Here is a 17,211-nt window from a genome sequence, read left to right on the forward strand (position 1 = left end):
TTGGTTGGTTTTCTGTCGAACAGAAATGATACACTAATATATTTTGTTCAACACACTAGGTGGTAAAGCAGAATGTAACAGGTCTGCAATGGATGGCCAGTGAGGGGTGGACATCATCGGCCATACTCCAGACTCCTAACTTCATGCCGTACCTGAGAGGCACCCTGGGTATTGCCATCCGTCGTGGAGAGATACCAGGTCTCAAGGACTTCTTGTTAAAAATACATCCTGACAATGACCCTGACAACAGCCATGAAAATAGCATTGTGAGTATTTTTGGTTCATTTGATATTAAACTGGTTCATTTATGTTTAAGTCTTAATTGTGTTTCTTCAGGTGAGGCAGTTTTGGGAGCACACATTTCAGTGTAAGTTTGCACCTCTTCCTACAGAGTGGGTGGATAATGGTGGAAGGGTGTGTACTGGACAAGAGGACTTAGGAACAGCAGAAACTTCACTGTTGGATGTGTCTGACCTCAGACCAGAGTATAATGTGTACAAGGCTGTGTATGCTCTGGCCCATGCCCTCCATGACATGTTGCAATGTGTGCCAGGAAGATGGCCTTTCATTGGGCACAGCTGTGCCAGTTTGCAGACAATACAGCTATGGCAGGTATGAATTCACAGTTTACCTGTTAAGTTTTTCTAGTTGGACTCACATTTAGATTAATAGTGAATAATGTAAATATGATAAAACACATGCAAAATGGACAAAGTAGGATGAAAAATGCATTATTAGTGTATAATGAATAATAATGATTGTATGTGGATACTGTTGACTGTTGTAGTTAAAGCTCTATATTGTGATAGTAATCATTGCTATAGAGCAGGGGTGGGGTCAGGACCCACTTGAAAATCTGGAAACACACACACACGCACGCACGCACGCACGCACGCACGCACGCACGCACGCACGCACACACACACACACACACACACACACACACACACACACACACACACTTACAATGTACAATCAATTTACAATTTAAGCACTTAGCAGATGCTTATCCAGAGCGACTTACATAAAATGCAAACAATGTACTATAACTACAAAATCTGTTCCTGCAGAAAACTGCATGCGCTCGCTGAAAACATTCGCAAGTTGATGTACAGTAGAAAATGTATTTAAGCAGAATGTGCATTTAAAGGTACAAAACGTTTAAATACAATTACAACTTTAAAGGCATTAATAAGCTTAACAGAAATTCTATTGAATAGAATACTTTTGTATACATATACATATGTGTACAAAATAAATCAAATGGAATCAGCATTTCAGTGGACTAACTTTAAAAGTCCAAAACATTTGGTAAAACCATGGTTGCTACGGTCTAATAGACGGTTGCTCGGGTGAAACAAATAAAGTTTTTTTTTTAACTCACTTTGATTACGTGTAGTACTTTTACTCAAATAAGTTACTTTTTACTCACTATAATCATTATAATCACTTAGGTACTTAACTATATACTATTAAGCATTAGTTAAAACTTATTGTCTCCGCCAGGCCGAAAGGCATGGCGAGAGAGTATGCCACCCTTTTCACCTGTTATAGCGCCACCAGCAGGTCTAATTTAGCGAGACACATTTTTGGAACAAAATGCCTCAAATCATGAATGCAGTGTCCGATTGCCATGCAAGCCCTGAGAAGAAATGGCGCCCCTTTTCACATTGGCTTATTATAGCGCCACCAGGAGGCCAAAATAACCTACCTGACCTGGCGGTAACCTGTGCTCCGAGGAGCACTTTTTCTAGTTTCATCATGAATTCATCATTTGTAAAGCATTATTAATCCATTACTAAACTTACTATCAAACAAAGAGATAAACGCTTCAACTATACACTATTTAGCACTACCCAGCTAGCAAAATATCGCACATTTCTGGCGTGAGGCCGTCCCCACGCCACGCCGACCGGGGCGTCCGCCGGGCGGGACACGCCGCGTCCACTCGGCGTCCTTGATCAGCGTGAGCCGCGCGTCACGCCGAGCCGCTAATCAGCCTCACTCCGGCGGAGAACGCCAACCGTGGCGTTCGTCGGTAGCGGCCGGGTAGCGTAGGGCCGTCATATAATATGCTGTATATACCCCCCCCCTCCCTCCCTTTGGGAATCCCCCCTCCTCCCTTTCATCCCCTATATTTAGCGGCCATTGTTACACCCCCCCGCATTTGAGGTTTCTAAACATGTCAAGTAGCAATACAGAATAAGGTCCCCATCTGACACAGTTCCCCTGTATCTCTAAGTATCTGTCTAAGAACATGACATAATGCAGAAAATACATGGCCTACATGAAATAATGCAGCACAGACATTAACTCCATTGTTATGGTATTTATTAGAAAAGGAAGGCACAGAAATAATAATCCTAAAATACAAATGTATCACTTTAACACTGGCATGACTGGGGTTTCATTATCCTACACACAGCCTGCTAAACGATCAATTTGATCTAGAAATCAAGCTCTACGATTGGTTACTGTCTCACCTCTTTGCACCAGACTGACTGACACCTTCTCACCCACCCAGTGGGGGCCCCCATTGTCTTTTAAATAGCCATTCAACTCCACTCTGCTCAGTCAGTTAGCTCACTCACTCACATGTTGTTGCAGGCAGAAACATTATAAAATAATAATTTAGTAGTCATGGTAACTGCAGATTCTGTAAAATGTTTATAAAAAAGCGTATAAAACAGTGCAATCTGTAGCGTCACATTAAACTCTTGAGGGAAACATGGAGCCTATATGCACGCTGAAGCCACTGTGAAAGTTGAAATGGGTTGCCAAATCTTGAGAGAGAAATAAGCAGGCAGGTCTATGAAAATGTTACTGCGTGCGTTTTGCCCTGAGAAAACAGTGAGACATGAAGCAGTAGGCTAGTGTGTATTTCTGTCTGTCTCCTATATGTCATCATGATTTGTGATTTGTGTATGTGGGGATCTCATTTTTACTTCCATGTACTGTTTTTCTGTTTTTTTGTCTTATTTAATACAGTACATTAATCAATCAATATTTGCGTGTCAGTGTGTTTGTCAGTAGATATTGTTATGAGAGCTAAAGTATACAATTCCATTTCCAAGGCCATGAAATAAAATATGTAGCCTATTACAATAATAAGTCCGTGGATATGCTGGGACCGAGAGCAAGCGGCGTGGAGGAGTTGTTGTTGTGCATTGATCACACAGACCCGACGTTTAGCCCTGGTTCAGAGCGTTAGTGAGTTCTCTCTAACGCTCTGGAAGAGCCCTCGCTCTGCGCTTGTACAAGGAATTCCAGTGCCCTGCCAGCGTTCAAGAGTAGTGAAAATAAACTAAACCATTTCGCTACTCACCGAAGCAAAGGCTGTTTTGTGTTGTTGAAAGTTTATTCTCGGAGGTGGGAAGCCTCTCAGCACCCTCTGTAAAATACACTTTATGGGCAGAAAATAAAATATGTCAGCGAGACGGAAATTATTTGTATTTACTCCACAGTGCCCTCTACAGATTTTGGTTAATGGTAAGTCAAATACTCCAGATCTGTAGAGGGCACTGTGGAGTAAATAAAATAAATTTCCGTCTCGCTGACATATTTTATTTTCTGCCCAAAAAGTGTATTTTACAGAGTAGGTGGGGTGCTGAGAGGCTTCCCACCTCCGAGAATAAACTTTCAACAACACAAAACAGCCTTTGCTTCGGTGAGTAGCGAAATGGTTTAGTTTATTTTCACTACACTTGAGCGCTGGCAGGGCAGTGGAATTCCTTGTACAAGCGCAGAGCGAGGGGTCTTCCAGAGCGTTAGAGAGAACTCACTAACGTGAAACATGGAGCCTATATGAACGCTGAAGCCACGGTCTAATTACGTGACTATCTCCATTGTCCAAAACACATGGATATCTCTTGACAAACCTATATTATATTATATAATATTCACATAATTGTCTGAGCGTAAAGCTCTCATTCTATCAGCTGTCCACGCTGACAGAAACGTCTCCTCTCTGTCCCTCTCTGTTCCTCTCCTCTCAGCGTAACAAGTGAACACATCGCTATGTTCCACAAATATGCTCATTCCTGCTCTACTCCTGCGCTAAATATCTGATCTACAAACTACTTCCATGTACTGTTTTTCAGTTTTTTTGTCTTATTAAATAAAGTACATTAATCGTTTTTTCATTCGTTATTTTCAGTGCTTGTTTATAAAGTGATGTGATTGGTTTTATTATTGACTGCTTTATATATTTTATTTATATCTGCAAACTAACTAGTAACTAAAGTTACTATAGCCGACCTTGTTTATAAAGTGACTTTACAATGACTGAATTCGAAAAAGAGTATAGTAACTAAAGTTTTCAAATAATTGTAGTGGAGTAAAGTACAAGATTTGCCTCTGAGGTGTAGTGGAGTAGAACATTATTACCATTATAATGTAATTATATGGGTAATAATAATAATAATAATAATAGAAAGACGTGAAAAACAAGCCCAAAGTCGCTTATAATAAGCAGACATGGCAACATAGACCCGCAGCGCATCAGTTCTCTGGTGCGCTGCGGGCCGCTCTGTGGGGGGTCTCGAGGTGTAAAGTGCTCTAGGGAGGGGGAGAGAGGGGGAGAGCGATCAATTTAGCCGAAATAAAACGGCTGGGATGGGATACATGGTATGTATTTCATATTTATAATGAGTTAAAAAAAAAAAAAAAAAACGGAGATGGTTTGAAACATATATTTAGGAAAAGTCATGAAAGGGGAACTCTCTCAGAGCTTCCTGAGAGAAGTTAAGCCACTTTCAATTCTCAAAATCGGTCCCATTGATTGCTTAGTCACGCGAGTGTTAACACTGGCATGACTGGGGTTGCATTATCCTACACACAGCCTGCTAAACGGTCAATTTGGACAAGAAATCAAGCTCTGCTATTGGTTCCTGTCTCACCTCTTTGGACCAGACTGACTGACACCTTCTCACCCACCCAGTGGGGGGTTCCATTGTCTTTTAAATAGCCATTCAACTCCACTCTGCTCAGTCAGTTAGCTCACTCACTCTGTTGTTGCAGGCAGAAACATTTTAAAAAGTAGTAATTTAGTAGTAATGGTAACTGCAGATTCTGTAAAATGTTTATTAAAAAAGCGTATAAAACAGTGCAATCTGTAGCGTCACATTAAACTCTTGAGGGAAACATGGAGCCTATATGAACGCTGAAGCCACTGTCTAATTACGTGACTATCTCCATTGTCCAAAACACATGGATATCTCTTGACAAACCAATATTATATTATATAATATTCACATTATTGTCTGAGCGTAAAGCTCTCATTCTATCAGCTGTTCACGCTGACAGAAACGTCTCCTCTCCTCCTGCCTGTCAGCGTAACAAGAGAACACATCGCTATGTTCCACACATGTGCTCATTCCTGCTACTCCTGCGCTAAATATCTGATCTACAAACATAAAGCAGTCGCTGGCTGACGAGCCCTCTGCTGGTAGATCAGTACTGTTGGCGCAGCATTGGGTTGCCAAATTTTGCGAGAGAAATGAGCAGTCAGGTCTATGAAAATGTTACTGCATGCGTTGTGCCCTGACAAAACAGTGAGGCATCAAACCATTGTGGGGTTTATAGCCGAAGCTAATTTGCAACCCCAGTCCCTGGTTAGGCCTTTTTATATAAATATTCACCTAATAAAAAAAAAATTACGAAAGGACATGGAGCTCTAATCTAAACAAGTATGAAAATATATTTATATCTGCAAAGTAACTAAAGTTTTCAAATAATTGTAGTGGAGTAAAAGTACAAGATTTGCCTCTGAGCTGTAGTGGAGTAGAACATTATTACCATTATAATGTAATTATATATATAATTATAATAATAATAATAATAGAAAGACGTGGAAAAACAAGCCCAAAGTCGCTTAGAATAAGCAGACATGGCAACATGGCCACAGCAAAGTCTGCTGTCTACGGGCCGCTCTGTGGGGGGTCTCGAGGTGTAAAGTGCTCTAGGGAGGGGGAGAGAGGGGGAGAGCGATCAATTTAGCCGAAATAAAACGGCTGGGATGGGATACATGGTATGTATTTCATATTTATAATGAGTTAAAAAAAAAAAAAAAAACGGAGATGGTTTGAAACATATATTTAGGAAAAGTCATGAAAGGGGAACTTTCTCAGAGCTTCCTGAGAGAAGTTAAGCCACTTTCAATTCTCAAAATCGGTCCCATTGATTGCTTAGTCACGCGAGTGTTAATGTCCAAGTGCCCCTGAGCAAGACACTTGAGCCCTAACTGATCCCTAGCTCACACAAGCAGACCTACTGTCCCTCTGCAACCCCTAACCACCCAACACATATACTGTCCCCCCCCCAGCTTCATAATGCCACCATCATGATGTGTGATTTAAATACAGAACACATTTTACATGTAACACTATTAACCCATTTAGACCTGTTTAACCTATACTTCTGTATACCTTTCAATCCAGGACAGCATACTGTATATGCTCTATAGAAACATATTTATTTGTATTTATGTTTTAATAAAAATGCGGCCTCAGGTCTTAATCCACGGTGGTACATGGACGCTACAATGTGTTGTTTGTGTACTGTGGAGTCTCGCCACGAGACCACCTGGCAGGTAAGCCCATAACCATGGAGAGGCAGGGAGAGAGAGACAGAGAGAGGACCAAAAGGCAGCGCCTCAGTCTAGGCTGCGTCATCGAGGGGCGGTACCTGCCACTCTACCTCCTCGATCAACTACAATTCAGCGCACCTGTGTGATGGCCAGGGCGTTGGCTACAAATACTCTCTGCTCTCTCACCCTCACTAGTATCAACCTCTCCATGGTGAAGGACGGGCAGCCAGGCGGTAAGACTCCACTATTTTTCCCTTCCAAAGCTTGTTGTGTTTGATAAGTGAAAAGTCCGCTAAAGTATTGTCTCTTATATGTTATAGGCACCGTATGGATCTTATAGCAGCCTCACATGCAAAGGCAGAGCGAGGCCTACTGAAAGGGGTGAGGACGGCCCCTCTAAATAAGTGATTCCCTGTAAAGACAATGCTCTCTGAGCCGAAGGTGTGAAGCGGCGCTCACTGCTCCCCCCCCCCCCTTGAAGCTGTATCGCACCTTGTTGAATGATTGACGTCTACTGAGCCCCAGCCCTGGGAAGAACTTTTGTTAAACAATTATTCACAGTGCTAGATACTCACCTTTCTTATTATTTGACCGTTTATGCAGTGATTCTGTGCCATTCATATCAATAAAAACCCATGTTTGGGCTTGTACCACCACTGTCTGACTCTTGGCTTTGATCGATACCCCACAAATGGTGGAGAATACGGGTATATGCTGATCAACGCCAAGACCTCAAACAATGGAACATGCCAAGGCTCTAACGGCGCTACTCAAAAGTCAAACTGAGTTACAGACAGCGGTACAACGGTTAATTGATAGAATGGCCCGAGATGTAGCTAATGCACGCGCACCTAGAGAGGTGCTCACCAAACTCACCCCTGATGACGACATTGAAGTGTTCCTCGAAGTGTTTGAGCGCACCGCGGCCCGAGAGCGGTGGCCGGTGGCCGACTGGGCCTCCCTCCTGGCTCCGTTCCTCAGCGGCGACGCACAGCGCGTCTACCACGATCTAACGCACGCTGACGCACGAAACTACCCAGCGCTGAGAGACGCCATCTTGGCCAGCTAGGGCCACAGCCTCCCCGGCCGTGCGCAACGCTTCCACAACTGGACCTACCAGGCCGCAAAACCACCCCAGCCCCAAGTGGCGGCCCTCCTCCGCATTACGCATAGCTGGCTAGCGGGAGGAGGTGAGCCCCCCATTGTCGACCGGGTGGTCATCGACCGCTGTATCCGTGCCCTGCCGCCTGACGCCCGCCGATACGCCTCACAAGTGAGCCCCACCTCACTCGAGGCCCTTGTGTCTCTCCTTGAGAACCACCAAGTAAGCGTGGAGATGATGAAGACCACTCGACCCGAACCGACGAAAACCCCCGCCGACGGAAGGACCGGCCGGGACCGCAGGCAGCCGCCGCCACCCACCTCCCCCACTCGGCCCCGGGGACCAGCGCCCAGCCGAACCCCGCCGAAGAGGAGGTGCTACGTTTGTGGGAAGGCGGACCACATCTCCTGGACCTGCCCAGACCGCGACGCCACCATGGCCTCCGCCACCGCCTCCGACGGAGCGCGGGCCTGCCTGCACACGGGGACCAGAGACGGCCAGCGCGCCACCCTGCCAGTGAAGGTGGGGGGCCAGGACGCCCACGCCCTCCTGGACTCCGGGAGCGTGGTCACACTCGTCCGCGCCGACCTGGCGGGACCGACCGGCAACGCCTCCATGCCCGTGACCTGCGTCCATGGCGACGTCCGCCATTACCCCGTCACGCAGCTCCATGTCCAGACGCCCCGGGGAAACGCCGTCGTGACCGCCGGCGTGGTGCCAAACCTCCCCGTTCCCCTGCTGATTGGAACGGACTGCTCGCTGTTCGGCCGGTACTGGACCCCCGGCCGGCAGAGTGGACCCCCCCGTCGCCGCCGTCGCCGAGCGCCGCGGCCCAGAGCCCCGGAACCCCTCCGTGCCTGCCCGGCGTTCCGGCCCACCATTGAGGGCCCCGTGAGTGACAGCTCCCTCGAGGAGGAACCACGGCGAGCCGAAGAGGAGGGGGAGGAGGAGGAAGGAGAAGAGAACCAGGGGTCGGCGGAACCCGACACCCCGACCCCGACCGAAGGAGGAGACCCCTTCGCGGAGTTTCCAGTGACCGAGACGCACGCCGCCGCGCACGCCGGCGAGTTCGCCACGGCGCAGTGGACAGACGCCAACCTGGAGATGGCCCGCCAGCGCGTAATGGCCATAGACGGCAAGAAGTGTGACGGGGTGAGTGAACTGACTTCTTAGTGAAAAAAGGCTTGTTGTATAGAGGGGTGCTGAGCAAGGGGGGGGAAATTGTTGAACAACTGTTAGTGCCAAAGCAGTATGTCTCACGTGTCTTGTATTTGGGCCACACTCACCAGCTAGGGGCCCACCTGGGGGTTCAGAAAACGTACGAGCGCATTCTAGCCCGCTTCTATTGGCCCGGTTTGAAACGGGCCATCGAAGACTTTTGCAAGGGCTGCCCCGAATGCCAGCGGACCGCCCCTCGGCCCACCTTCCTTAACCCCCTGGTGCCCCTCCCCATTATTAGCACCCCGTTCTCCCGTCTGGCCATGGATATAGTGGGCCCACTGCCGAAGTCGGCCCGTGGCCACCACTATATTCTGGTGATATTAGATTACGCAACGCGCTATCCGGAGGCCATACCATTACGCGCCGACACGGCCAAGGCTGTAGCACATGAACTGTTAATGATGTTTAGTAGAGTCGGTATTGCAGAGGAGCTGCTCACGGACCAAGGGACCTGCTTCATGTCCCGCGTTATGTCCCAGCTGTACAAGTGGCTGAAGATTAAACGCATTCGGACCTCCGTTTACCACCCCCAGACAGACGGGTTGGTGGAGCGATTTAACCAGACTCTGAAAAAGATGTTAAAGAAACTGACTGATGTCGATGGGAAAGATTGGGACCAATTAATCCCCTAGTTCTGTTTGCTATTCGAGAGGTGCCACAAGCGTCCACAGGGTTCTCCCCGTTCGAGCTGGTGTACGGCCGGAGGCCCCGCGGACTCCTCGACATTGCAAAAGAGGCCTGGGAGAGCCAGCCGTCGCCCCACCGCAGCGTCATAGACCATATCGCCCTGCCACTCTACCTCCTCGATCAACTACAATTCAGCGCACCTGTGTGATGGCCAGACAGGCTACAAATAGCCAGACAGGCTACAAATACTCTCTGCTCTCTCACCCTTACTAGTATCAACCTCTCCATGGTGAAGGACGGGCAGCCAGGCGGTAAGACTCCACTATTTTTCCCTTCCAAAGCTTGTTGTGTTTGATAAGTGAAAAGTCCGCACTCTGTGTGGAGTTTGCATGTTCTCCCCGTGTCTCTCAGGGTAGTTGATACCCTCACAAAAACATGTAGTAATCCTGGTCACTAAACTCCTCCCCCATGACAGCCGGGGCGCCTGATGGAGGGGAAGGGAACTGGTTGGAATAACGTGTTCCTTCCACGCGCTACGTCCAACCATGGAAACTCCCTCCTGTCAGATGACAAGAAGGTCAGTTGGCTCTCATGCATTGGAGGAGGCATGAGCTCGGCCCTGGCCTCCCTAGGCTGGTGAGGGGAGTGTAGTGCCCAGGATCACTTAGAAAATTGGCACCGGCAAAAAAAAAGTGAAAAGTCCGCTAAAGTATTGTCTCTTATATGTTATAGGCACCGTATGGATCTTATAGCAGCCTCACATGCAAAGGCAGAGCGAGGCCTACTGAAAGGGGTGAGGACGGCCCCTCCCTGTAAAGACAATGCTCTCTGAGCCGAAGGTGTGAGGCGGCGCTCACTGCTCCCCCCCCCCCCCCTTTGAAGCTGTATTGCACCTTGTTGAATGATTGACGTCTACTGAGTCCCAGCCCTGGGAAGAACTTTTGTTAAACAATTATTCACAGTGCTAGATACTCACTTTCATTATTATTTGACCGTTTATGCAGTGATTCTGTGCCATTCATATCAATAAAAACCCATGTTTGGGCTTGTACCACCACTGTCTGACTCTTGGCTTTGATTGATACCCCACAGTACATACAGTAAATATACCTTTAATGCATTTGTCTCTTGATCCTTCTGTCTTGCTGTAGTTGTAGTTTTTGTAGGATGTAGTGTTTTTTAGCAGTGTTAGGACCTGTGCTACTGTATATTTAGATCGTAATCCACACCTGGGTAATTTACAAGCCATGGAACAGCTCACTGACAGGATCTATTTCGTCCTCACTCTGACCGTCACTACGGTCATAACAATGAATGATGCCCTCATACCTATTATCGAGACTAAATACCAACATTTTGCATATTGCTGGCCTGGTACTAAGCTGTTCGCAACAGGTGGGTTTTTTTCTTGGTTATTGTAATTTTTTCCCTCTCGCATTTTCGCGTGCAGTGAGTAGGTGATTTATATTTTTAAAAAAAAATTGCATATTGCTGGCCTGGTACTAAGCTGTTCGCAGCAGGTGGGCTTTTCTTTTGGTTATTATTTTTTCCCTCTCGCACGTTCGCGTTTATTTATTGTGTATTGCAGCCCTTGTACTGTGCTGTTCGCAGCTGGTGGGGTTTGCTTCTGTCCCCCTTGTACGTTCGCGTACTGTGAGGTGTTGGGGCTGCTATGGCTCCCCAGGTCTGCCGTGTTTGTTAGGCCGCTATGGACCCCTGTGATGGCCACCGAGAGTGTCCCACTTGTCTGGGCAGGGCTCATTTGATACAGGACGTTGATGACCCATGTGAGGCTGCATTTGACTTGCCCTATGCCGAGAGGGCTCGGTGTGCGGGGCATGGGGGGGCCCCTCCTGTTCAGGGACCAGTGCATGGGCATACCAGCAAGCATTCCCGAAAACGCCATCAGCGTCATTCGGGTGACCGGGGTCATGGGAGGTCTCGTGAGCATACCTCTTCCAAACGTCCTGCTCACTCCCCGGAGGGCGGGGAGCCGCAGGAGGAGACTCAGATGCAGATTTTGGCGGCTATTCAGTCTCTTTCTGAGCGGATGGAAAAGTTTGAAGCTGAGCGCTCCTCAACTGCAATGTCGCATGAGTCCCTGCAGGCGTCTCCCTTCAGGGGGGAGCCTTTCCCAGGGGATGATCCCGATGTGCTCTCGATCTATGCACCTGGTTCCCTAACTGGCAGCGGTCCGAATTCGGACCAGGCTTCGGTCTCAGGCATCACCAGGTCCGCTCCGGACGTGTCTCCTGGTGATGTGCTGGTGTCACACGTGTTGACAGCAGCAAAAATAATGGGTATACGTACTCCAGCCCCAGGCCCCGCCCCTCTGGGGAGTATCTGGGATGGGGCCTCCCAGGCTCGTTCATCCCCTGCTGTTCCAGAAGCAGAGGGGTACTCGGATATGCTGAGGACAGGATGGACAACTCCTACCAGTTCCTCACTTTTCAATGCTGGTTGCAGGGGCCTGGCAAAGATGGCTTATTAGGAGATATGCCACCAGTTGAGCATGGCATGGCCACATTAACCGCTCTGGGCCCTGACCGGGTCACTGCTAACCCGCGTTGCCACAGAAAGGAGTGCGAGAAGACTGATCGTCTGGTGTGTCGCACCTATAATTCGGCTACTCGTGCAGCACGCTCGGGGAACGCGTTGGCTATCCTCTTGGCTGCTATACGGAAGACAACCGGTGCGGCGGACCACGACACCAGGAACTTGATAGATTCTGCCTTGTCGGTCCATTCCCAGCTCACACGGGACATCGGTGCTGCTATGGCATCAGCCATGATGACTCGTCGCCAGGTCTGGCTGGCTCAGACGCCCCTCCCTGAGAACATCAGGAAGGAGCTGCTCAATCTGCCAGTTGTGCCGGGCCGGGTGTTCCATCAGGACTCTCAGGCGGTCCTAGATAGGGCCGAGCACTCTTTTCAGACACGGGAGACTGTGCAGCGGACTTTTCGCCGGCCTGTTTCCTCCAGACTTGGACCTGAGGTTGCACAGCATGCACGTCAGGGCCCATGGCCTCGTCAAGGGGCCTGGGGGCGTGGCAGGCGCCAGGATAGGGGGTTTCAGTCTTGTTGTACGCTTTTCCCCCACTGCCCCTGATCCCTCAGGTGCTACATCGGGTGAGACTGGGTTGCTACAGGGTGCTGCTGATTGCACCCCGGTGGCCAGGGAAACATTGGTTTCCAGACCTTTTTCGGCTGGTTCAGGGATCCCCATGGCCTCTACCAGCCAGAGCAGACCTCTTGACCCAGACAGAGGGTCAGATTTGGCACCCCAAGCCGGCGACTCTGCAGCTCTGGGCCTGGCCTCTCCTGAGCCCCTCTCTCAAGGGCTAGATGAGGCCGTTCTTGACACTATCCGTAATGCCAGGGCACCATCCACCCATGCCAATTACGACCATAAGTGGAAGTGTTTCTCTTCCTGGTGTTTAGCCAATCAGGCAGATCCCGTCACCTGCAATATTTCCCTTGTCCTCCGTTTCCTCCAGTCCCTCCTGGATGCTGGCAGGGCAGCTAGCACCATCAAGGTGTATTCCGCTGCTATTTCCTTCTATCACAATAAGGTGGATGGACTAACAGTTGGTAGGCATAATCTTGTCACTCACTTTATGAAAGGTGTTCATCGGCTACGCCCCGGACGGGTTTTAAGGGCTCCCTCTTGGGATCTCCCTCTTGTTCTACGGTCCTTGACCAGGGCCCCGTATGAGCCGATGGATCAGTCTGATCTGAGATCCCTGTCTCGTAAGACGGCACTCCTTTTGGCTCTCTGTTCTGCTAAGCGCGTCAGTGAACTACATGCTTTGTCAGTCAGTCAAGACTGCATGAGGTGGAAGGCTAGTGGCACGGGTGTGTCGCTGTGGCCTAACCCTGCAGTCTTGCCCAAGGTAATAACTCCACAAACGGTAAACCAGGTACTGGAGATAGCGGCATTTCACTCTGCTCTGGATCTCCAGGACAGTACGGAGGACCTTTCCACGCTGTGTCCAGTTCGAGCGCTACGCTCTTATGTTGACCGCACACAGGCCCTGCGGGGCACAGGCACGCAGCTGTTCGTCTGCTATGGTGGAAAGAGGTTGGTGGCTCCCCTTGTCCAAGCAACGGCTGTCACATTGGCTCGTGGACACAATCTCTGCGGCTTATGTCGATCTAGGCCAGCCGATCCCTGGGAATGTGGTGGCTCACTCCACAAGGGCGGTGGCCACTTCCTGGGCTGCGCTGAAGGGCGTGTCTATGGTAAAAATGTGTGCAGCAGCTTCATGGACTGTGCCTTGCACGTTTGCAAGGTTATACAGGCTGAACGTGGCATCCCAGTCTTTGGGTTCCACAGTGTTGCTTGCAGCTGCCCACCGGGATGGTGATGGGGCTGGGTCCCCTGTTCCTCGCGACCCGGTTGGTATTAGTCATCCATTGTTATGACCGTAGTGACGGTCAGAGTGAGGTCGAAATAGATCGCAAGTTATGGCTATAACTATGGATCTATGAGACCGAACGATGACCGTCACTATCTCCTGTCGCTCGGAACGTTGAGGCGTTCGAGGCTGGAGGCGGAGCCGCTCTCACCGGGCATGGTTAAAGGTGAGACCGCCTCCTCGGGTCATGTGGGCATGACTATGTTGGTATTTAGTCTCGATAATAGGTAGAAGAGGAGGGCATCATTCATTGTTATGACCGTAGTGACGGTCATCGTTCGGTCTCATAGATCCATAGTTATAGCCATAACTTGCGTTCCATGTGGCCATCATGAGTAGGAAACTGTCACAAATCTGTCACTTTTATACATATTTGATTATTGATAGTTGATGATGTATTTAAGAGGTTATGATGTACTATTTTTTGCACTCACTTTATGTATTTTGTATTGTTCTTTTTATATCTTCTGTTATTATAGTTATTTAAAATATAACTGCAATGTGTGGGTAGTTTGTATATAAAAACAAAACAAAACATAAGTGAGTTACTGCCGTGAATAAAGTTGGAGCATTGTCAAAGTGTGTTGCGAGCCTCTTTCTTTTTGTTATGATTCTGTCTTTTTGCAGTTTGTCTCAGCAGAGATAGACATATTGACTCAGAGTCAATATTATAAAAAAAAACGTCTTGCAGTAGGCTACACACATTGTTAATGCCTCAATGTCAGATAATATGGATTTTGAAAAACGCACTTGTTTAACTCACTGTTTGATGATGTTGATTGATGATTGTCCTGATAGAATCCAAAGCAGGTTGATTTAGGAGTTTCATGTGTGAACAATCTAAGTTTCAAACAAAATGAGTTAATGAAAACAGTAATTGTGTGTGTGAAAGTAAATGTGTGTCTCTTCTGGGTTCTGCCACACACACCTGTAGCTTGATGAATGTAAACTATGGTGTCATCCTCCCAAGGCCACCAGTAGGGGTCAACAATGACTGAGACAATATGAGATGGCAGAAGGTGGCAGGAAGGGGTAAAGGGAGAGTGAACCCCCAAAAGTATCATATTTAAACTGGGGACCCCCCAAAATTATCATATTTCAACTGGGGACCCCCCAAAATTATCATATTTTAACCAGTTATATGAAGACAAGGTTTAAAATGGGAGGCACTGCACTGTCTCTATGCATTTGATGCAGCCTATGACCTCGTGTTTACCTTGTTTACTGTAAATCACTCTGGATTAAGAGCGTCTGCTCAATGCCTAAATTGTAAATTATAAATTGTGAAGTGCTCCTTTAATATAAATTGCCAGCATAGGCAGTGAAGAGTCATTCATTCACACATTGTCCTGATTAAAGTTTAAGTATCGTCATGTGTCTGTGTGTGTTCTGTTCCCATCCTGGATTAATCTAACATGGATTAATCTGGATTAATCTCATGCCGGCTTGTGATGGACATGTTCATAGAAATTATATGTTTTCCTGCCTCCGACATTCACTAGTGCAGTAGTTCTCAAACCTTTCCAGAAAATGTTTTGTGCCCGTGAGTTCTGTGTTGTTATTCTGTTAAGAAAGGAAGAGGTCGCACAGCTCGTAGCCACAATGCAAAAAAAAAAAATTCTTCAGGGTAGATTAGTTTATTTTTTTATTCTACATTTGTCAAGCTTTTTTTTAAAGTAGCAGATCTTGCATGGCGATGTGTCGTTGTGAACTCATCTATTTTCAAACAGTCAATCTAGGTTTAAAGTGTTCAAACTGATTTTGGTGCAATATTATATTTTCTTTTGCTGGGGACCTCCTGGAAACCCACCAAGGACCCCTGGGGGTCTCCGGACCCCACTTTGTGAACCCCTGTAATAGCGGACTCCAAATGTGCCAATGTTTTATTATAATGTGCTTCACATTAATACAATGAGGTGGGGCAGTCAGGCCATGTTTTCGTGGCTTGGGTTTGAACCTCTACTGTGTGCACTCCATAACAAAGCACTCACACACAGCGAAACTCTAGAGAGATGCCCCCTCAGCCAGCTGGCCATGGAACTCCGGGCACAAACACAAACAGAGCCACGAGATAGAAAACCCATCGGACCAAACAAAATAATAAAACAGCAAAAGGAAAACTACCCGACACATTGGAAAGAAGCAACACAAAAGCAGAGTAAACTAGAATGCTATCTGGCCCTAAACAGAGAATACGCAGTGGCAGAATACCTGAGCACCGTGACCGACCCAAAACAAAGAAAAATCTTAACTAGGTACAGACTCAGTGAGCACAGTCTTGCGATCGAGAAAGGTCGTCACAGGCAGACCTGTATCCCGAGAGAAGACAGACTATGCACCCACTGCACACAAAAGGAAGTAGAAACCGAGCTACACTTCCTAACCGTCTGTCCATTGTACCAAGACATCAGAGACACATACTTCCCACAGATTACAACCACACACAGAGATTTTGAAAACATGACCAATGACAAAAAACTCCCATATCTGCTGGGCGAAGTACAACAATGTGCAAACACAGCAGCAAGATTCGTGAGTTGCTGTGATAGGAGAAGGATATCGAACGGAACACAACCACCCTAAAGACTAATCATTGTGTATATTCCTGCACTATACCTGCACCCAGTGATCTTGGTACATAGAAATTGATCTATTGAAGATTCTGACATTCAAATGTACATTTTTTTGTTTTGATTGTATCGCTGTATTGTTGTATTGTGCTTTGGCAATGTAAACGTATGTTTTCTCATGCCAATAAAGCCCTTTGAATTGAATTGAATTGTGTCACTTTACAACCTATTCTAAAGCATCCTCACATATTCATCAGCCCATAGAGGGATTATAGACCGGCCCAATGGGGCCAGCTAGTGCCCAGGGGCCACGAGGCTCAAAGATGATTGACTAAAATGTATATAGGTTAATACTCAAATACACAGGACCCTTAGCCTATGCAGTACAACAAGGCCCTTCCTATGGCTATAACGGGTGCAATACGTTAGTCCGACAGCGCATTCCTCCGACAGCGCAGTGCTCCGACATTAAACAGTAAACCCGAACCAAACCCGCACCCTAACCCTAACCGCACGCGGATGCCACATAGTCGGAGAAAAGGTCTGTCGGATTAACGCATGCCTCCCGGCTATAACAGCCAGGGCCCCCGGCCCTCCAATAGGGCCCTTTAGGACTGTACAAAGAAAAAGGTGCTTTCTAGACCCACAAATACCTTACAACCCAAGTACTGTGTTTGTGTGCCCACCT

The sequence above is a fragment of the Gymnoscopelus microlampas genome (assembly GCF_963454915.1).
Source record: "Gymnoscopelus microlampas genome assembly, chromosome: 5".
NCBI classification, from domain to species: Eukaryota; Metazoa; Chordata; class Actinopteri; order Myctophiformes; family Myctophidae; genus Gymnoscopelus; species Gymnoscopelus microlampas.